The sequence below is a fragment of the Bactrocera latifrons genome, unplaced genomic scaffold, assembly GCF_001853355.1.
Source record: "Bactrocera latifrons isolate USDA-ARS-PBARC rearing strain unplaced genomic scaffold, ASM185335v1 scaffold_32, whole genome shotgun sequence".
Lineage (NCBI taxonomy): Eukaryota > Metazoa > Arthropoda > Insecta > Diptera > Tephritidae > Bactrocera > Bactrocera latifrons.
The window spans coordinates 537,379-560,884 of NW_017536852.1; the positions used below are offsets into that span (position 1 = coordinate 537,379).

Consider the following 23,506-nt stretch of genomic DNA (forward strand, 5'->3'; position numbering starts at 1 on the left):
TTATTATGGTGGGTATGATATATGACATTAACACTGTTATCGCGGCATTTATTCTGTTTCTTGAAATATTCGTGTCCAATGAAGGCCAACAACAACAACAGCGTTACTTTTATGCGCGACAGATCAGATCAGATTCCAGATTTTTTACTAATTATAGAAAACATTTCTGATTCGAGATTTTTTTTTGAATCATTAGCTACAAAAAATTTTAATTTATGGCTTTTGTCACATTTGGTTGAAAAAATAAAGCATTTCTAACATTTGGAAACTTTAGAGACCCCTTATTTTTTCCAATTTCGGAAAACATTTCTGATTCCAAAATATTTCAATTGACGAAATTAAGAACTTCACGAAATTCATTATCTCTATGTGATATCGAGGCACGCTACTATTTTACTCTATATAAATTTGGTGTTATCAAAATACTAATCAATTATGAACGGCCCACACTTGGTTGAAAGCAATTTAATATATCAGTTGATAAAGTTCCAAGAAATCACGAAATTAACATTAAATTTAGGCGCCGGCTTTACGACCATGAAAAAGATTATAAAATCAAACATGTACATATATATTAGATTGTCAAATATCCCCCCTCCGCCTTTTTGACTTTTGAATTTCGCGCCTATGTATAAAGCGCTACAGAGCTCGTATCTGTCAATACTATACATCTTTGAAAGGTCTTGACATAACCTATAAAACGACGCTATGCAAGGTTTGGATATATTGGATTGTGTTCAACAGTTATAGACGTGTAAACATGGAATTCCCTAAGGCCGAAATTCGCGTTATTTTAAAGTTTTCCTTCGTTAAATTCAAATCCGCTAGAGAAACGTTCCATGAGATTAATGGTGCTTTGGGAGATGGTACTATATCACTTCGAACTGCGGAGGAATGGAATAAATACATGTAAAGGGTGATACATTTCGAGGTTCCCTACTTTTTTTAAGAAAAAACACAAAAACTTAAAACTTAATGGGAAATATTCATTATAATTCGAAAGAATATTATTTTTCATTTATTTTTATAAGATCATCTCCTCAAATGTTGGCCGCGACTACATCTCAGACAGTCCATCCTTTGAGTAAATTTTTCGATGACTCTTTCGAGCATTTCAACCGGTAACTGGCGAATGACACGCGTCGTGTTTTGCTCCAAGGTCTGAATCGAAGTGGGATTGTCCGCATAGACTTTAGATTTTACATATGTATCCCTACAGAAAAGTCTAACGGTATGATATTAAACAATCTTGGTGGTCAATCGACCGGCACAAAACGTGAAATTATCTGCTCACAGAAGTGTTTTCTCAAAAAATCCAATGATTGGTGGTCTTGTTAAGACTAAATGTCACCAGGAACACGAGCTTCAACCATTGACGGTTACGTTCTCACCGCCATCATTTTTGAAGAAATATGCACCGATAAGTTCACCGACTCATAAAATATGCCAAACCGTTGGTTTTTCTGGATATAATGGCAACTCTTGAATCCCTTCAGGTTGCTCTTCATACGAAATGCGGCAATTTTGTTTGCTTCCATACCCATTGAGCCATTAATGGGTCTCATCGCTGAACAAAAATGTGGCTCGAAAATGTGGGATCTTCTTTCAACTTTTCAAGAGCCCACAGAGTGAAGCGATGTCGTGTGAGAAGTTTCTTGAACAAGTTTTATTGTATTTTATACGCTTTCATTTAAAGATGTCGACGTAAAATGCGCCAAATTGTTCCTTAAGTCAATCCAAGTTGCTGCGAACGGCGCCGAATCGACTCCCCACGGTCCTTGTGTACACGCTTAGCAACGGCTGCTATACATATTTGCTCCAGTGCGTGCTGGACGTGATTTATTCGGTCGAATGAATGCTGGGTCTAAAGATGGGTGATGGTGTTGCGAGTAGTACGTTAAGTAAGTATATTATGTTGCCCATAAGCTGAGCGAAGCGCGCAAACACACATTTTTTACAAAACGTGAATTTTTGTAATAAAGTTGAACGATTTGTAAACCCTGTTCAGGCGTAAGTCTCTCCATGATAAATGCCAAACTATACTGACCAAGGATAGCATGACAGCTTGCCACGATTCACGCGTGATATGTCAAAAAAATGCTATTTAAGAAAGCTCCTCTATTGGATCACTCGTTAAATGCATATATAATATACATTAACTTTACAACTTTTATTATTACTGTAAATTTCGCTGATAGTACGAGTACCAAAGCAGAAAATGATATGTCAAAAAAGAGTTATAGCAGCTGTTTTTCAAATTCCACACGATATCATGCGTTGAGTGTCATGCAAAGGGTCAACATAAAAAGTGGAAAAATAATTCAAAAGCAGTAAAAAACCACATATATTATGGAATTGACATAAAATAATCGGGGAAATATTTTCGCAATTTCAAATAAGAAAAAAAAAACGTCAAATTACACTAGCACATAAAAAAAATTTCATTAAAACGCAAACGATATTAAAATAGGTCCTATCCCGCGCGTCTCTGGGAACGCTCGTCCAGTCCAGCAGTTAAGTCACTTCGGTGCGCTGGCCGCTACGCCTTTGCTATGCGTCATTGCCTTATTTTATACTTTTTTGCTTTGTCCACGCTTTTTCTACACATTTTCAAAACGCTTTTTCATCATTACTGCCCGTGACGCCCGTAATACACACACTTAGCTGGGTATATACATATGTATGTATATAATGTATATATGTAGGTACCTTGTAGCTTTTTTATGTTTTTATGTGAATTTCCGTTTATTACGTTAGGGGTACTTTTTCTGGAACGTTTTTCTGTTCATAATTTTTGTCATTACGTTGACGAATGTATGTGTGCGACTGAATATATATTTTTTATATTTTTTTCCACGGTTGGCGCAAAATTACCGCAATGTTATTTTTCAATGTCCGTGCCTACTATCTCGCCGTAGTTCGCTTCTATATTTCTCATTTGGCGCTTTTTTACTCGCCTTCGAGTTTTTTATGACTTCACAGTGTGTTCGATTTTTTATCATTACTCTAATAATCAATATACAGTGTGTTTGAAAATCATGTGTATCCTTGGAAAACGGTCGTTGTGTTTTTAAGCTTCCATAGGAGAACAGTTAGAGATATTGTATGTATAAAAAGGTGATATATGTATGTATATAGTAACAATCTTAATTTTTCCTTTGTATATTAGTTCTAGAAAAAAACCTAAACTTCAGCTGCACCGAGGCGAAAAGGGTATAAAATGATCTTATATTGGTTTTGATGGATCTGTTTGTATGGCAGCGACATCCTATAGTCGCCCGATGTTGGTAGTTCCAACAAATGAGCAGCCGCTTGGGGCGAAAAGGGCGTGTGCAAAATTTCATAAGGATATCTCAACAGCTGTGGGTGTGAGACAGACGGAAAAATTGACATGACATAACATAAAAACTTTCGCACCTCTCTTTAATTAACTGAAAAAATAGTTATCCCAGATCTAATGCCAGAAGAATTATAGCTGAGAATTAGCTAAACCTTAATGCTTCGAATATAATTTCTTGGAAGAATTTGTAATATAAAAGTTTTTGAATACTCACGCAATACTTTTTAAATTGATTTTCAACTCCGTTCCATCGTTCACATACCTGGAAAGATAAGAATTTGATTATTTCATTACTAAAACGGTTTTCATTTTGTATTAAAAACAACAATGATCATTACTTTTTAGGTTTCTTAAGATATTATTACTAGCAACTAAGGACTCCACCAGAACTCAGCGTGTCTTGTGAGAAGCTTTGCTTAAAAATCTGAAGAGTAGTTTTTCTTATTTTGTCTTCTAAGCGAAAGTAAGGAAAGCCTAAAGCTCAGGTGGCGTAATTCTCACACATAAAACCAACCGGAAACTCTACCAGAATTTGTGGCGTCTTGTGAGGGACTTTACTTAGGCATCTTAGAGCTATTTCCTGTATTATATGAGAAGGAAAAAAGTGCTTAAAGCTCACATAACGTTATTTTACACACAAAAGCAACTAGAAACTCTTCCAGAATTCGAGGTGTCTTGTGAGAAGCTTCGCCTAGACGCCCGAAGAATATTTTTAGTTATTTGCTGTCTTTTATCTGAAGGTAAGAAGAGCTTAAAGTTCAGATGTCGAAATTCTCACACATAAAAGCCACTAGAAACTCTATCAGAATTCGTGGTGTCTCCAGAGACGCTTTACTTAGACGTCTTAAGGGCATTATGAGTAATTTTCTATCTTCTATGAGAAGGTTAGGAGAGCTGAAAGCTCACACAGCGTAATACTCATACATAAAGTCATTTAGAAACTCCAATAGAACTCAAGGTGTCTTATGATAGACTTCCGAGACTTAAGTGTCGTAAGGGTATTATGAGTATATTGAGTATTTTCTGTTTTCTATGAGTAGCTAAGGAGAGCTTAAAGCGCATATAACGGTTTTCATATTTTATACAAATAATCAAGAAAGAGCTTAAAACTCTGACTAAAAATTTCTCGCACATACACAAATACAAATCGAAAATGTACAAGAACAAGGAGAAGCAAATAAATCTAATATATTTAATTTCTACTAAAAAAAAAGCTTCGCTTAAAGCTCATAAGCTCTTAGAACTTACATTAACCTATTTTAATCGCAAAACCTCAGCTCGCAATAAAAAAAATGATTGGTCTGAGAAGGTAAAAGGAGCCTGATTGTTGAGGTCAAAACAAACTAGGAACTCTTCCAGAACTCGAGGTGTCTGTTGAACATATTAACCCTGAGTTTAAATAGTGTTCTGCCTCCTCCATGTTTTATAAAAAATAACCCCAGGAAGAGCTATAAGCTGTTATTAAGTATTTCTCACACATAAAGATAGGATCAGATGTACTGAGAGAACCCAATAAATTTAATATACTTGAATTTCTACTACAAAAAAAGGTTCAAAAAAAAGCTTCGCTTAAAGCTCATAAGCTCTTAGAACTTATATTAACCTATTTATGCCGCATAACAGCAAGTCTATCGCCATAAAAAAAGGTTTCGTGGAACCTTTTAGCATTATCATAAATATACATGTGAATGTACATACATATATGTAGCTATTAACAAATATGTAACTACATATTTGTATGATATTTTAAAAATCGCAAACCTCTTGAGCAATGCATCACTTGTACACACACATGCATCCTCATGGTACTTATGAAAGCCGGAAATGTTGCTCTATGATTTCTATACATTAACCCGCCAATAAATATTTCCACTTAATTGTTGTTCTAAAAATTTCCAAGAATTTAACTAACATACATAAAAGTCCACTTTAAAACCAAAGCCTGAAAGGTGAACAAAGAAAAGAATCCAAACACGCATGCAACTGCAAAAAGAACGCAACAACGCGAAGTATAACGAAGAAGTCGAGGAGTCGAAAGGAATTACAAGTAAAAAAACACGAAATACTTTTCTATTATTTTTTCCATTTCCATTTTTTCATTTCAACTTTTTCTTTTCGCAGCGCTTACTTACATATATCTGTTGCACATAGAGTACATAAGTATGTATGTACATAACTAGAAGCGCACCATAACGCATCGGAGCTATAAGTACACAAAGTATGCAATGTGTTAGCAACGTCTTGCCAATAGAATAAATCGCAATTGCAGTGCGAAAAAAATCTGGAATAGAACATCAAAACGAAATGCATGCGGCGGGCACGCATCCATATAAGCGCGAAAGTGGAAAACTGCAAGTTGCATGCAACATAGAGCACATCTTGCCACTGCTGGCTGGCCGTCCAAGCGCTGGCGATGCTGCCACGCCGTGCTGGCCGCTCATAAATGGTCGTAAATCGTAGCACGAATGCCGACAGTGTCGCTGGACCAGTCGACTCGCCAGCGCGACGAACCGAGCGCGCCACGCAGCTCATCAGGGCAACACACACGCGCACGCGTACGCACAGCCACACTCACGGCCGTGCTTCGAGCCGCAGCAGCTGTTGCAGTGCCATTGGCAAAAACAATAAAGCAACCGGCAATGGTAAAATCAAAATCAAAGCCAAAACCAAAGCCAAAGCCAAAGCCAAAGTCACTGCGCGCCAAGCAAATAAGGCCAAGTGCAATAACCAACTCATTTATTGGCGCGTTTGCGGATGTTGGTAAGTCGCGCGCTCGCAGAATCTGCCAGAGCAAAAATGAAAAACAAATGCACACAATACATACAAACACATAGACACGCAGATATCAATGCACTCGCTGGCAAGTAAACAACATTAGATTATGTGGTGCGGTCTACGCACTCGCAACTGCGAAATTGTAAAAATTTTAGTCGCAAGCCGAGAATGTGCCGAGTTCTCGAACTATTGTGAACGCGTCAGCGTGTTCGTTGGCAAGTTTCAGGTTGCGCGTTCCACTGCAATTAAAGAATTGACCATTCTTGATCTCACATGCAGCTCCGTGTATGTTTTTATTAATTTTTTTGTAATATGTACATATGTGTATATGTATGTATGCATTTCGTTTCTCGTGCCATCGACCGCCCTCGTTCCACACCTCACACTTTCAATAGACATCTCGCAGCAACCGCCATTGGCGCGTACATTCGCCTGCCTTCGTCGTAAAATCATCGCTTACAGATGAAGTTTAGAGGGCTTAGAAGCCAGCCGCCTGTTGCTGCATCCTAAAGTATGTATGTATGCTCCTGTGCCGCAGTTAAGTAGTTGGAAAGACATTTCTCATGCAGCTACATACATTTGTAGATACTTGTATATCGATTATTTATATGTAAAGAAATAGTTGAAGTTAGCATTTTGGATTTTTTCCTATTTCGATGTGAACGGATGTGTTGTTATAAGTCACGTTACATATGCAGGCGTATAGTTATTACAAAAAGTAATAAAACTTATCTTGCTTTCGTTAAAATATTTTTTTTTCTCAAATATTTACACAACTTTGGATTGATACTGAGAATTTTACGTATAATAATATAAATTTGAGGTTTTTTCAACTTTTTGCACATTCTCGTCTATGGTGTATTCTTCCAAGTAACTAACGTAACGACTAATATGTTACAGGTTTTAGCTGATTTTACAACAGCGCATCAGTAATCTTTCTTACGCTGTTTGGCGCCAATCGGAGATTCCAATTGTAACTAGGTCCTTCTCCACCCGCTCTCGAGTGGAGGTTTTCCTTTTCCTCTGCTTCCCCCGGCGAGTACTGCGACGAATACTCTCAAATCTAGAGTATTTTCATCCATTCGAACGACATCACCTAACCAGAATAGCCGCTGCATCTTAATTCGAACTAAGTATGTCAATCTCGTCGTATAACTCGTAAAGCTCATCGTTCCATAGACTGCTGTATTGGCCGTTACCAATACGTACAGGACCATAATCTTCGCAGAACATTTCTCTCGAAAGCTCATAACGCCGACTCAGATGTTGTCATCGTACATGCCTATAGCAGGACAGGAATAATGAGTGAGTCTGTGAGTTTGGTAGCAGAACTAACGTGCGGTTGTTGAGGCCAATGTTACCAACTAATAAAAAAGTTAGGTCGTATGAAATTAGGTTCACTTAAGGAATGGTAGAACCGACAGTTAAAAGTCCGAGCTTTGATAAAAAAGAATAGCGAAATGCAAACTGCTCAAATGTTACATTAAATCTGCGCGCATAAACCGAATTCAAAAAAAGTTTCCTAGATTGATACAACCGTTTTTGTGTTCGTTTGATCTCCATAAGTCCGCACGTGTGTTTGTCGAATTTTACCATGAAAAACTGTATTGAAACTGTGTTATTTGCCTAAAATTTATAGCTCCAATGGAATTATTTCTACGGAATCGTTGAAAATGTTGCAGAAATGTGTTGAAGAGTCTAATTTATCATAAGCAACATATGTGAGTGACCCAAACAATCGACGAAGTCTTCAAAAACGACCACCCACCTTGGTTAATGTCGATAGCCGATTGAAAATTTTAAAGAAACGGCTAAATCGTCGCATTGGTATCAGAAAGGTAGCAGAAGGTCTCCACATCTCGTATGGATCGTCTCAACACATTCGATTATTGTTTTAGGTATGAAGTCTCCTGACAAAAGAGCTGAATCATTTGTAAATACGATGATGAGTTGAGCTCGCAAAAGAAATGCTTTTAGATGAGAACTTTACATTTCTTAAAGACAAGTTGTGGGCAGAGCCGGATCGAGACAATTTACCGCGCTAGGCAAATGAAAAATATTCAGCCCTCTCAGCCAATTTTGACTTAGAAACCTGTTAAGGGTATCGCTGTCCTAAAATTCTTGCATCCTAGACAAGTGCCTATATGGACGGACCGGCCATGGAGGTGGAATTATGAATATGACGTCGATATTAACTAAGACTCCATTCGCTAGATCACTGCAAAAATGAGCAGAAGCCGATAAAGTCGGAATTCGATGAAGACACCGAAAAAAAAGTAATAATAATAGTAGATAATATGCTTGTATAAGCTCAGGAGCCTATTTTGAGGCGATTTTAAAGTTTTATATTAAATAACGTAATATGTCCTGGTCAAATATGTTACTTTGCGAGCATTATTGTTCAGATTTCAAAAGGTTCAGTGAACACTACCTGCAGAGCTGTTTCCATCAAAATTTTCTTTGCACAGATAAGGAGATCTTTGCTAGATCGAACTTCGAAAAATAGCATCTTGATTTCTAATAACGTTTTAACCCCTTTTATCTAAATAATAAAAAAAAAAAACATTGAGCTCGGTGTATGGTATTATAAACGAAGGTTCAGTCAACAGCTTTGTCTACTTTCTACAATCAATATTAAAATTTCGTGTTTTCTTGTGCGAGCCCTTTCTTAAACATTTGCATAACCTTCAAATCAATCCATCCACGAATCACTTTCATTTTTTACGGCCCTACAGATTTTTTTCTCAAGGTACTTTAAGCCGCCATTGTAAGACTTCAATGGTGACACACAGATATTTACTCACCTGCTGGACACAGCAAAGATCTATGCAACAGCGACCTAAAAATATTCTATTACAGCAGAATTTCAAAGCGTTAGATCCTATTCCCAAAACAATCTAAGTAGCTAACCGAAACATAACTGCAATTATAGCCGACTATGCACTACTTCGGCTTCGGCTGTATCAGCAGCAGTCCTCAAAGTACAATGAATGATTAGCCGAGGAATGTTTTCTCACACTACTACCACAACAACAACATAATAAGTACTAAACAACAACAAAGGGAAAAAATTTTCGCATCCAGCAGATTTTCAAAGCGTTAGATACTCACCAAACTGGGATGAACTACTTGATACCTGAATTTTATTTTATGGCGAACACTTTTTCAGCACTTTGCACAACTGAATTACTTCTAGATAATAAGTAAATATGTTTGACTGTATATGTGCATGTATAAGTCTTCAACATTGATATATAGTAGAGCCAATAGCTTAAGCCAGCCATGCCATTTCTTACCGCCGATGAGCAACCTTTTTCGGGTTCATATAAATTAGCAACAACAAAAAATGAACAATTGATAGTAAAAAACCTAAAAACCTTGCCAGTATTCCTAATCCAATAGTTACTAAACAACAACGAGAAAAAAAACGCAGACATACTTCGCCAGAAATCAACATAAAAAAGGTGAACTAAAAATGTTTCTGCTTGCATTGCGTTGCCAATAAGAATGTCAAGTCATTTTTCATATGCCCTAAAAGGTGAACGCACACACACACACCACAACCCGAGTGGATATTGTAAATGCATGTACACACATGAGGATAAAAGCCAACAAATGTTTATAGTTTTTTACTCGTTGGCCAAAGGAAAAGAAGGAAAAAGCGCAGAAACCTTGCCAGCAGTGCCATTTCGCCGTCTTATCTATAGCCATGTAACTCCGCCGCCGCTCCACGCCACGCCACGCCAACAGAGCGTCCTTAGAGTGTATGTTTGTACATGTGTGTATATTTATTTATAACAGCACATGTATCTAAGTTGATTACACACACAAGCTTGGAGGAAAATTGCAAATATGTAATAAATTCGAAAAATTTTCACTCAAATAAATTGGCAAAAAATTTTTATTGTAATAAATATGCATGCTGTGGTTGTTGTTGTTGTAATTGCACATAAAACCCACAATGGACGGTAAATTTTCGAAACTTTTCTTTCTCGGACATATTAAAATGTCCACTACACTACCTTGAAGTCGCCTTCGCAATTTATTATATCCTATGCGCAATGCCTCGGCGTCTTCTAACGTGCACACATACATACGCACACATGTATTTACATACACATACATACTTGCAGATAAATGTATGGCGTTTGACATTCGTCAAAAGCAAAAATGTCATTGCTCTGCTGGTTGGGCCGCGAAGACGCTTTCAAGTACTTGGTATTGATACATACAAACATGGATATTTTTATGGTTATTTATATTTGTTTGTAAGTTTGTAAGTGGCTTAGAATGCTCCAGCCGGAGCATGGAACAAATAACCGCATTAGATATTGCCACACATGCACATACAAACACACACATGCATACATACGCATAAGTATGCATTTCTCTATGTCGCTGCCCATGTTTGTTCCTCTGTTTGTCGTTCCATTTGCGTACGTGTGCGCGTTCGTTAGTGCGTTAGCCTCTCAGCTTCGGATTTCTAACTGACATTACAAGTTTTTGCCAAGATTCTGCCAGTTCGTTGCTACGCCCGTCCGACTGCGCGCCTGCCATGCCCACTCTTGCTGCGGGTTTTTCTACTGTTCGTCGTTCTGTCGTCAAATGCAATTTTTTCCATTTTCGCTTTGTTGTGCTTCTTAGTTATTGCTTTTTTTCAATGTTTTTCTTCTTGTCGCCTTTATTTATTCTTCGCTAGCTTCTTGTTGTTTTTCTATTTCTATTTTCTGTTTTTTTTTTTTTGATTTAACTACAAATTTCTATGAAAACAACGCGTACATCCACAACAACAACAACAGCGTTGTAGTCGCAGCGGAAAGTGAGTGACTGCAACAACCATTTGTTCCCGCTGCCCACTGTCGCCTCCGACAACTTGTAATACAGTTTTTTGCGTCTTGCGTTGTCTAATAAGTCTACGTATCCAACGGCAGCAGCGCCTTCGCCGCGACCTCTTCTATTTCAAATTTCTTCCTAGGTAAAAAATCTTAGAGCTCGCCGCCGTCGCTCAGTGGCTTTTTTCTCACCTTTCTGCCTTAACGCAGTCACTACTGCTCCTCCTCCTCTTCTTCCAACTCCTGTGAGGTTCAACGCACAAGCATAGTTCTCATAGCAGGTTTGCGCTTCGGTTTCTTGACGCACAGTGGGTTAAGTGAAGTTAAGAATATATAAAAAGATATTCATATATATTTTGGCAAACATAGAAAAATGTAATAGAACCTGAATCCGATATTATAGTAAAATTGGAGCAACAACAAATTCTTGAACTATAACAAATTATTGGTAAATCAAAATATAATGAAATTAACGAGTCAAAATTGGTTGATAGATGAGTCACCAGAAAGTCTCCGAACGACCAAAAAGTCTCTAATTTGAGTATTAAAAGAGCGAAAATTATTTAAATATTAAGAAAAAATACAAATTTTAAGGTTACGAAATCAAAAAATGTACTGATGTGTGAAAATTTAGAAGAAATGATCTACAGCCACTTTTTTTGTCGCGCGCGTTAATTTTCAGATGAAAATCTTGACTTTTCCTTTGAGCCAATTCAATGCAATGAATTTTTTGGGACTGTATCTCCAACCAATGAAGATATATAGATATTTACTGGTATCTCACATCAGTTGAGCCCAAAAATACTGCAGTATCTAACATATTCTTGCGTGACGATAGAAAGATTTCATGTTTAGTGACTAACAGACCATAAACTATCTAATAACTCACATTAGATGCAAGTTTTGAAGCTAAAAACATCTTGCTACTAAATAAGGTTAAGAAAATAGCGGATTTTCGTGAGGTCACGAAGAATCCCACTAGGACAGCTAGAGACAAACTTTCAGTCCTATAACTTCTAGGTATGGATCAAAATAAACAATTGCAAAGCGTCTAGAGCCGGCCACAATGCGTGATGTTCCTAAAAAGTATGACAACAGAGATGCTAAAACTTTTGTGTGAGGACAGATCGACAGTGGACTGGAAAGCACGACGGCAGGAGATACCTGTTCGTTCCCATCCTGTTGGCAATTGCGTAACGGTGACGTTTCTTACTTCACAGTTTCCGACGATTCCGCGTTGACCATAAACTCAGACAAGTTTAATACTGTCACTGTCAGCGAACTCCAGGCCTGTCGAGCAGTTCCGTTTAACGGAATGATTTCGGAGAAGTACATCTACTACTACCATACTTCACAGGATAATTTCTGTGGTCTACTGCTGCCTAAAAAAACCTAAGAAGAACTGCTCAAACAGGAATATTGCGTAAGAAAAATACTCTCGAACGGATCCAGATTTATAACCACCAAAAATATATTCTAACTATATTAATTCTAGTTAACAGGTGGTCCAAAAGGATGAAAATATTGCAGCTCTAAAAGTATTCGACGTATCCGCTGGGGGAAGCAGAGGAACACCGCCGCTCCGTTGGAGAGACAAGGTGGAGAAGGACTACACTTGGAATCGTCAATTTGTGCCGAAAGGCGTAAAAAAGAACTACTGGCGCACTATCTACGCCAATAAAGAGAGAAGAAAACATGTTCCAGTATCTAAAGAAGTTGTTTCGCTCCACAAATACCCTCGCTTATGTTAGTCCAAATAATAAGTTAAAATCGAAATTATTTTCGAAGTTTAAACAAAATTATTAAAAATTTGCGAGGCTGCGCCACTGTGCAGTGTTGCGTCGTCGCAGTAGCAGCACTACGTTTGGCTTTTCGTCTCCAAGTCGTTCGGTTGCTTCGTCACAGTGGCAATGTTTTTACTGCAACGTTGTAAAATGGAAAAATAAAAGTAATGCTGGCGACAAGCAAACGAAAAAACGCAATATAAATAACAACAAAAACAAGAGAAACAGCAGAAATAGTAAAGAGACTAAAAACCGTCTTTCCTTAAAGGTTTTTTCCACAACACCACGGTACATACAATTTATTTTGCGTTTTTACAAATTTTCTATTTTTTGCAATTTGATGATTTTTTTGTTTTTGTTTTTGGTTTTGTTGTTCTTTTATTTTGGTTCTCTTATGACTTTTACTCGCTCTTTTTTGCTTTCTTCAGCTGCTATTTGTGACTTTGCCGCGCCACAGCTTTTGCTGCTGTTTTTCTTACGCCGCTGCAACGCCGCTTTTCATTTATTATTATTAACCTCCCCGGCCGCCCAGCACCGCTCCGCATTCTACCAATCAAAGTCGACTTGAGTTTCGAGTGCGCGAATCATCAGAGATACATACATACGTACATGTGCACTTATGTGTGTGTATGTGTGCGGCGTTCTATTCTTACAGGCCCTAGAGCAACGCTCCAGCGAGCGCGCTTGCCCAGTCTCTGATCTCAGCTCCGTTGCTGGCAAACCTCAGTTTTTGCTCCGCCACCCAATTCACAACCTGCCTTTTCTCTTTCCTTGCTTGCGTGTGTGTGTGTGTGTGTGTATCTGCTTCTAGCTGATTTTATACGTGTGTGCGTTGACTTTTTTGCGCCGCGTAATCTTGCCGTGTGTATTGACTACCTTTTTTCTACAACTACAACAACTGCACTTTTTTCGAAATAATTTCGCAATTTGTTAAAGCAAAACGCTGGCGAAAAAGTCCCTCTGCCATTTTAGTTATATAAATTGGATTTTCTTCTGGCGTCGCTGCTGCTGTTGGCTACTGCTCTGCCACAGCATGTGTAGTTGATAGATTTAGTATCTAGTTGGTGTAATAAGAAACAATAATAATAACAACAACAGGCTACAATAAAGTTCCACCACTGAGCTTGTTTTTTCCACCAAGGAGGAGGAAGAAAAGCTACAAATCAAATGAACACGTGTGCGTCGCAGCAAAGCGCACTATCTACTTATATCTATATATACATATGTATGTTAGCATGTCTGTCCATTCATTTGTTTATATTTATTTAAATAGCATTGCATTTTTCATATCAATTATTTTTCTTACGATGCTTGCGAAAGTCCATGCATACCATATATGGCAGGGAAATGCAGCTCGAAGTAGAATTAGAAAATCATTGCAGGTGCACGCAAGGCAATTTTACTCAACAAAACCTTCTTTTGCTTTTTTTCTATTTTTCATACTTCGATAACGTTGTCCTATGCTTTTTCGTTTATCTTACTTTGACTTTTGCTGACTCCTTAAAGGCAATGTAAAAGTTATGTAGTTTCTAATATGGACTCTAGATTGGAATTGTATTTGCTATCATCCTTTTTTCCGATGAAAATGTATGTATGTATGTTAGTTAAAAAAATGTGAAAAAAGTGTTAACTTCGGTGGCACTAACCTATACCTAACACTATACTAACCTTTACAAACAAAAAAAAATTCCATATACTTGATCGGTCAGCTTGTGTGGTAACTTAGGGATATAGTAGTCTCATCCGAAAAATTTATTTGGAGATTATAGCGTCACTTTGAAGAATGGTCCATCACAAATTTCGTGAAAATATCTCATCAAATAAAAAAGTTTTCCACACAATGACTAGCGTTTGATCGGTCAGTTATATGGCGGCTACATGTATGGTATAGTGGTGTGATCCACAGATCTTTTAGCGTTGGCTTGACTAATAATTCATGGGAAATTTCGTTAAAATATCTTTTCAAATAGAAAAGTGCGCCATACAAGGACTTATTTTAATTGTTGGTATAGTAGCTATTTATATGAATTACAGGTCGATCGGCAGTTCCGACAAATGAGCAACTTTTTAGAAAGAAAAAAACGTGTTCAAAATTTCAGAGCGATATCTCAAAAACTGAGTGCATAATCATTGTAAGAAAGCGGAGATCAGATAGAGAGAGGGAGACATTTCATTGTGATCATCAAGAGGCACTCTCTGAAACAATCATTTATTATTTTTTTAACTTCCAGTCCAACGGTATGATATCAAACGATCTTGTTGGCCAATCGACCGGCCCAAAATGTAAAATTATCTTCTCAAAGGATTGTTGTCTCAATAAATCCATTGGTTGATGCGATGTGTGGGAAGTGTCACATTCTTGTTGAAATCTAATGTCGCTTCAATTTCAGGCATGAAATAATCAGTTATCATGGCGCGAAAGCGGTCGCCATTTACGATTACGTTCTCAGGGGCATCATTTTTGAAGAAGGCTTACAAACCACACCAAACCGTTATTTTTCAGACTGAAAAGGCAGCTCTTAAATCGCTTCAGGTTGCTCTTCATCCCAAATGCGGCAATTTTGCTTGTTTACATACCCATTCAAACAGAAATGGGTCTCATCAAGATAAATGAGGCCAAGACTGTACCTATCTGCATCAGAAATGCTTCAGGTAAAGGACCTCTAAAGGATTCAGGTAAAGGTAAAGGATTCTAAATCTTAATGGTCATAATATTCGTTTTCCGAATCAAACGAAATATCTTCGAGTAACTCAAATAAATATATCTAAAGTAAGTATGCAATAAGAGCAATATTAAGGTTTTTCGACCATTCGGAATTGTGACAATCCATTGATTTCTGATGGTATGTTGTCGCAGTCAAGTCATACTTGGGTCAACCAAGTATTTGTCTCCACTTGGCATTAGTAAAGAAAATATAATAAATGATGTTAATCATCCAGAAGCCTTATGCTCAAATACTATCCAATAATGAATGCTGGGTCTCAAGAAGGGTGATGGATGTGCGAATAGTACGTTCACCCAATGCTTTCTTCCAATGCACTTTGTACTTTTTTGATCCCTATAAAATTTAATATGCAACGAATTAATTGGACAGCAATACAAATTTATCCCCTCCATAAACCTAAGTTAAGAAAATCTCATGAAAATGCTTTAGAGAAACCGTGAAAAGGTCCATCGTTCATATCATTCCGTTGTTACAAAAACTTGCTGTTTAGGACGCATGGATATACCATAGGCAAGTCCTAAAAAAAAACTTCATAAATAAATTACTGACTAACACCTCCACGAAGTAAAACAATTTCACGCATAAGTTTATTTAAGAAAACTGATAAAAAATTACGCATTTATTTGCATAGTCATATTTTTATAATTTTTAATAGTCAGCAAATTAAATAAAGTCTAAAGTAAATTATGAGGTCACGAAGTTTTTTTATACTTAAAAACAGAATTTCTAAGAAAAGAAATGTTTTGATAATCGAAATGATTTTTCATGTTCCGACGAAGTCAACAAAAAACCAAATTACATAATTTACAGTTCGCTCAAGTCAAGCTGTTGTGGGGTAAATATACAAATGTACGTACTTACATATGTATTGTTATTGCATTAAATTTCCCGCAATTTCACAACATTAAGCAATATTTAATTTTACTCGATTTGAAAAAGTGAGTTTCTCATTTTGATTTGTGGTTTTATGACGACTATTTATTTTAAAGTTTTCATATTAAAGACTAAAATTTGTGCCCAATAAAAATCTGTACTTGTTACTTATACATACATGTACATATATGTACATGTATATATAATATCAGGGTGCGCTTGTGTGTGGGCTAATTCTTTTTAATAGCTAATTTGTTATAAATAAAAAATAGATTGATTTAATGAATGTAGAACGTGACTAAGACCGAGCGCTTAATAGCGCTCTGAAAAAGCGACAATGGGAGCTCAGGAGGTTGCAACGAATCATACAAGTGTGCTTTTGTTGCTTCGCAAGCTAATGATATGAAATTTCAATTAATTTCTCAAAACATTTATATTTTGCAACTTTCTTGAGGCATAAAAAGTATAAAATTATTCAAGAAATGTGAAAATGTTGCAAAAGTGCTTTGGGGAGTCTACTTTATCACGAGCAGAAGAATTTGAGTGGTATAAAACAATCAGTGAAGCTCATGAAATGAAAGACGAGAACATCGAAAAAGTTAAAGAAACGTAGCTTGGAAATTGCTATGTTGGCATCAGAAAGATAAAAGAGGATCTCAGCATCTCTTATGGATTAACTCAACACATTTTGATTAATGGTTTGGGTATTAAGCGTGCTAGACTCGTACCAAAAGACATGAATGCCCCCTTACAATCTAGCATGATTGTGACCGACTATTTGGCGAAACACGAAACGAGAGTCATCGCTCAGGTGTCGTATTCGCTAGATTTGACGTCCTGTGACTTTTTTCTCTTTTCGAAACTGAAAAAAAAACGCTTCGGGGAACGCGCCATGAGTCCATTAACCCAACATACGAAATTATAGCGGAAGAACCGACAAATGACGCCTTAAAAGTAACGAACTGTCAAACTTTAAGAGAAACTGTAACAAATCCTTCCCTTCACATTCGTTTATGAGGCCACGATGTGATGATTTTTTTTTATCCAACGCTCTACAAAAAGCTAACTGATCAAAATTGCCGTTTTCTATATTTCATTTATGATATTTTTAAGATTTTTTTTTTTTATAGACTAGTGAAGAATAAAATGAAGATGCCTTTATTTTGGTACTAATATTAACCAATTGTCTGAGAACTTATTAAAAATATAGCTCTTTCTGCTAACTTAACATATTTGACCTAACCTAAGCCTAAAACAATTTTAAATATTTCTAGACTATTTTTTCAAAACTAAAATGCCTGAGAAAATCAAATTGAACTAGATCGTCAAGTTCATCCGGAAAAATGCCTTTTGGCTCTAGAAATCCTCATTTTTTGCCATGATACTTTTAAAATATTAATAAAGGTTTTTGTTCGGTTCACTTTCAAGACTATTAGAATTGTAATATATGTATGTATGTTCTTATGCCAATCATTTTTCCCGTGCTCGAAACATTTTCATAAGCACTTTTTTGGTTGGCCTTCAGCTCCTTCAGCGAATTTTCGACTGGAAAATATCACACGGCGCCACATCTGGTGATTGCGATGGTTAATCGATGATATTCACTGCGTTTTTGACTTTAAATTCGGTCAAAATCGTGGGTCGATGCGGTAGTGCATTATCAACGTGTAAAATTCATTAATTATTCTTCTACAATTCCGGGCATTTTCGACGGATGTTCTCACGTAAACGCCAAACAACCAAATAGAACCCCTTTTTGACCGTCTGTCCATCCGGAACAAATTAACGATGCACGAATATTGAAAAAACAATGAACATGACCTTGATTTATGAGCGGCTTTAGCGTGGTTTCGCCTCCATTTCAATGTCGGTTGACTTGTTTGCATGTTTACAGTACTCTTTTGGAAAGAAAATTCAGCGTCCAGACTTCGTGGCACTCGTAGACTCATAACCCGCATAACTTTGAAGGTTTTCTGATTATTTCAAACAGTTGGGTATTTTATACATAAAGGAACTGGATCCACCTTATATCCATCTAGCGACGGCCAACTCGACAGTTTGAGGAATGTTTTCTAGCGTTGAAACAAAATCAACAAAGTTATTCCTGATATTACCTTGGAAATCTCCATCTATGAACTTTTATAGTTATACCACCCATATTCGGGCTCTTTGTGTTATTCCACCTACATTCTCTATCAGGCCTATACATACATACAGACGTGTTCGAAATAATAAGAACAACCAAAGTGAATATCGAAATCATTGAATAAAATTTTCTCAGTAATATTTTATTGAGCCTTTTTTTCTTAAAAAATTTATACATATTGTGAGTATTAAAAAAATTGAAAATCTGGTCATCAAATACGCACTAACTTTTTTGTACGGCAAATTTCGTTGCATTGGGTCTTAAACAGCCTGTTCGAAAAAATAACAAAACAACAAAGAACAAAGCATGAAAAATTATAAGAACACACGTTTGTTGTTTTGAAATGCATACAAATGGCCTTACATTTAATATGAAGTTGCTCTCCCTCGATTTTTTATTACTTCGGCACATCTGGACTGCATGGAGTCTACAAGGGTGCGGCATCTAGAGAGGGGTATATTTTCCCAAGTATTCTTTGCTGCTCTCCATAATTTTTCCAAATTTTGTGGCTTAGCATCCCTTATTCCCTTTTTTACATCCATCCATAAGTGTTCGATTGGGTTAWGGTCCGGCGACTGCGCCGGCCAATTCATTAATTTCACATTTTTGCTGCGAAACCATTCCTTAGCCCTTTTTGAGGTATGCTTTSGGTCATTATCTTGCTGATAGACCCAACGCAGTGGCATATCCTCTTCTGCATAAGGTAAAACCACGTCATCCAAAATATTATTAACATTGAAAACTGCTTCCATAATGACGGTAATCTTTATTAGAGGCCCAACACAATTCCACGAAAAACAACCTCACAACATCAACTTGAGACCTCCATGTTTTATAGTTTTCGTTGTGTATTTTGAAGTAAATTGCTGTTCAGGAGGACATCTAACGTACTGTTTTTCTTACCAGAGTCGAATTGCACAACCTTTGTCTCATCGGTCCATAAAATATTACGCCAAATTGTTTTAGGTTCATTAATAAATCGTTTTGCAAATTCGAGTCTCCGTTTCAGATGTACACTTTTCAGTCAAGGTACTTTTCTAGGACTTCGCGCTTTCAGATTAACGGCGATCAACCGTTTTCTTATTGTGCAAGTCGCTATTGAGAATTCTAGTTCATCTTTTTTTTGTTTGGAAGTTATAAACGGGCGCCTTTTRACAATTCTTTTGATGAGCTCATCTCGCCTATGGGTAGTTTTTTTGCGTCTTCCTCTCATTTCAGCTTTCAACGACCAATTTTTACAGTTTGTTATCATTCCGTTTGAGACTCCTAAAAGCTGTCTTATATTGGCAAACGTTTTTCCCTCGGAAAGTAGTTTTTTTTATARTCTCTCTTTTCTCTGTAGAACAATGAGGAGCTCTTCCCATTTTTAAATAAATAAAAGTAATTTCCCGTATTCAATCGATTAAATTCGCGCACTGACTATAACATTAGGATTCACTAAAATGATATGCAGCCGACTTGCTAGAATATTCGCAAATAACGGTATATAAGCAGCCTACTTGATTTTGTTCTTATTTTTTCGAACAGGCTGTTTAAGACCCAATGCAACAAAATTTGCAGTACAAAAAAGTTAGTGCGTATTTGATGACCAGATTTTCAATTTCTTTAATACTCACAATATGTATAAATTTTTTAAGAAAAAAAGGTTCAATAAAATATTACTGAAAAAATTTTATTCAATGATTTCGATATTCACTTTGGTTGTTCTTATTATTTCGAACACGTCTGTACATACATTCATAAGTATTTATGTATTCGTATAGAACTTTATTTATATAACTTACTACACATCCGTTGTTTATTGTGTTTGATTTTGACCTCCGAAATTACAATTCATTTTTTATGAGCACTTTTCTTCATTACATAACACATATGACACATACAAAAAACATTTACTTATTTGTATGTAAATAGATATTTTTATGTAAGCTTGTAGATTTATTAAACCCTGACTCAAAACAATTTGTCTGCGAGGTGAAGGCATTTTTTCATGCATTTAAAAAAAAATTTTTTCTTTTTATTGCTTGTTTGCGCTGCCACTTTTTTACTTCATTTTCTATTTATTTTTATATTTTATATATTATATAGTGTTTTTCTATCTCGTCCATAAAAAATTCCCCCCACTTTGGTGAGGTAACAAACAGAATTATTAAGAAATAAAGTAAAATGAATTTGAGCGTTGGAAAAAAACACTAGAGCTCTACAGATAGGCTCGACGCAAGTCGCTTTCCCACTGGCCACGGCGCCGCCCCTCGTGCAGAATCTGCCAAGCGAGTGACGACTGCGCCTGACTATTGCGCTTGATTCGGTTGGAGAGGGATGGGGGTGAGCTGGCGCGCACAGCAACGCTTACAAAGGGCGATGTGGCAATAGGCGAAACAGTTGGGTGGCGGCACAGAGGTTTTTTCAGCCGTGCGCAAAGTCATTACGTATGATTCATGCAAAAAAAAAAAATATCACACACAGGCACATTTTCCAGTTAAAATTCTTATTATTTGCACACGCACATATACATGTACTTTTCAGTAGCTACATACATATAGTACGTGTGTGTCTTTAGATATTCGACTTGTTTTTCAATTGTTTATGAACTTTCCATTTAGTTTTGCGTGTGCTTTAATAAATATACGTCAAATAACTTTTTTTTTTTTTACTAAATGTAATTAATTTCACGTTGGTTCATTTGTTGTTTTAAATATGTGTGTATTATTTTTTTTACATTTTTTTACTTTTTAATTTCACATTTGGACTCATATAAAATGCTGGAACACTTTTTCATATGAAAAACATTAAAAATTTTTATATATAAACAGTTTTAAGATTTTTAAATATTTTCTTGTCCACGATTTTATTAATAAAAATACTGCTCAATCGATTCGAAAATTTTCTAAAATCAGTTAAAAGTTCATCTCATTAAAGAAATGACATTTTACTCAATTTCGAATGTTTTGTAAAAAAATGCCGTTAATTTCGATCTGAAGAAATGTTGCATAAGATTCACTTAAGAGCTGTTGAGTGAAGTTAATATTGATCTTAGTTTGCTCGGTGTTTGCTTTGTGCTGACTAGTGACAGACCGTCTCACAAACATGGCAAGTAGAAGCGCTCGGAAGCGCCATGACCGAAGCAAGCTTTCAGCTTACGATGGCGTAGGTCAAGGTCGTACAGAGTGCGATAGCGCAGTTACCTAGCGATGTATAAAATTAGCTGACACTACTATTTTATGATAGCACCACATAAATAAGCGCTCGTCTTCGTAGAACTTCGTGGTATCAGAGATTTTGACATAGAAACTTGAGTACTTAGAGCGCTTCCAAATCATGACAATTGATAATCCCTTCTATACAATTCTCTTATCAAGGTAGTCAGCGTATTATACCCTGAACATTAGTTCTCTGAGTATTAAGTTTGCTACGAAGTTTTTAACACCCAAAAGAAAATGTGGAGACCCTGTAAAGTATGTACAGCTGTCCACAGAGAAATAGCACATTTATTGAAGCAATTCTAATCTCTAATAAAGGTCAAAGTTTTATTTTTCGCCTAAGAGTTTGTGTTGATCCGCGTAATGTGTAACGGTAAACCATGTCCGGTTATCATGTTGTTGCTGGCGATTTCTTTAAAAAGTTGCATTTTGAAGCTGTTCGGAGAAATAGCCAACTTGGCTATTACGGATATTGAACACTTCTCATTTAAATGCGAAAGTTGTGCAAAAAAATTATTGATTTGATTTGAGTGTTGAATTTTATTTTTCATAAATAATAAAAAATATGCTAACGAAGAAATGGTAGTGATGAAAATTTGTGGAAAAGAGTATTAGGAGCGATGAAACAAAACTAAATCGAATTGGACTCGATGGTAAAACGTTTGCTCATCGTTCGAAAGGACAATCCTTAAACTCAAGATCCTCCAAAAAATCGCTTAAACATGGTAGAAGTAAAGTCGTAGTGTGGGGTGCGTTTTCGTGGTATGGAATGGGGGCGTTGGTCAGAATTGATAGAAAAATGGATTCGTATGCCTACTTAAGCATCCCAAGACACAAAATGGAGTAATTCTCATTTGAATCAAAGCATGTAAATTGGACATGCATGCATGATAATGATCCGAAACATACAGCTAGTACAGTAAAGGATTGGTTATCTACCGAAAGTATGATGTATTATCAAGCCTAGCGCACAGTCCCGATTTTGACCCAATAAAAACCTCTAGAATAATGTAAAATATAAGATCGGGCAAAAAATAAAAATCAAGTAATCGGATGATCTTAGTGTTGGAGTTAAGGAGGCGTGGTATTCCATTCCACTGTGAAATCGGTGAACGTTCATTTTATTAAGTTTTTGTCCTTTTTTTTATATAATATTACATCCAAAAATGAATATAAAACATTTTGACAAAAATTGCAAAAACAAAAAAAAATGGTTTCAAAAGAATTTTGTAAGTGTGCTAGCTGCATATACAGTGGAACTTCCTTAACTCGAACTCTTGAATTGGCAACAGAAGTCAAATTTCATACAAATTCCTTTCCACAACTGGAAGTCTTTCTAGCTCGATTTTTTTTTTTTTTTTTTGTGAATTATGGTGATTCGTGTGAAGGAAATTCAACTGTTTTCTTAATATGGGTTGGAAATTTTGCAAACGTAATTTGTCCCAAAAAATCTGCTTATTTGGCGGAATCGCTTTTGCAAAAACTATGTTCCAAAGCAGTGCTACAATCTTCAAACAAGTTGTACACATTGGACCACTATATCATATAGCTAACACTCAAACTGATCAATCAAATTCAAAATAATTTGTTTTATAGAATTTTATGGCACTTAACTGGGTTTTACTGTACTTTAGAAAAATATCTTTCTTGGATTATTTTCGGTTATTAAAACCATAATTAAAAATTATCGATAACTTATATGTAGAATAAAATAAAATATATTATATACAGTAGAATCTGGTTATAACGACATTCAAGGGACCGATGAAAATACGTCGTTGTAACCGGTCGACGTTCAAAAAGAATTTCGATTTTTATTTTTTTTTTTTT

The 23,506-nt window shown here is 36.3% G+C and overlaps 1 protein-coding gene across 8 annotated transcripts in view; it reads right to left on the reverse strand.

Annotated features, from left to right (window-relative positions):
• The window catches only part of LOC108971063 (longitudinals lacking protein, isoforms J/P/Q/S/Z), a 64,073-nt gene that overhangs the window by 28,806 nt on the left and 11,761 nt on the right, over window positions 1-23,506 (reverse strand). The window contains exon 2 of one of the 8 annotated variants that reach the window (XM_018936876.1): window positions 3,555-3,602. The exons of the other annotated variants lie outside the window; for them this stretch is intronic. The gene's annotated coding sequence lies outside the window, so the exon portion shown is untranslated. The remainder of the gene's footprint in view (window positions 1-3,554; window positions 3,603-23,506) is intronic. 8 annotated transcript variants of the gene reach the window in all.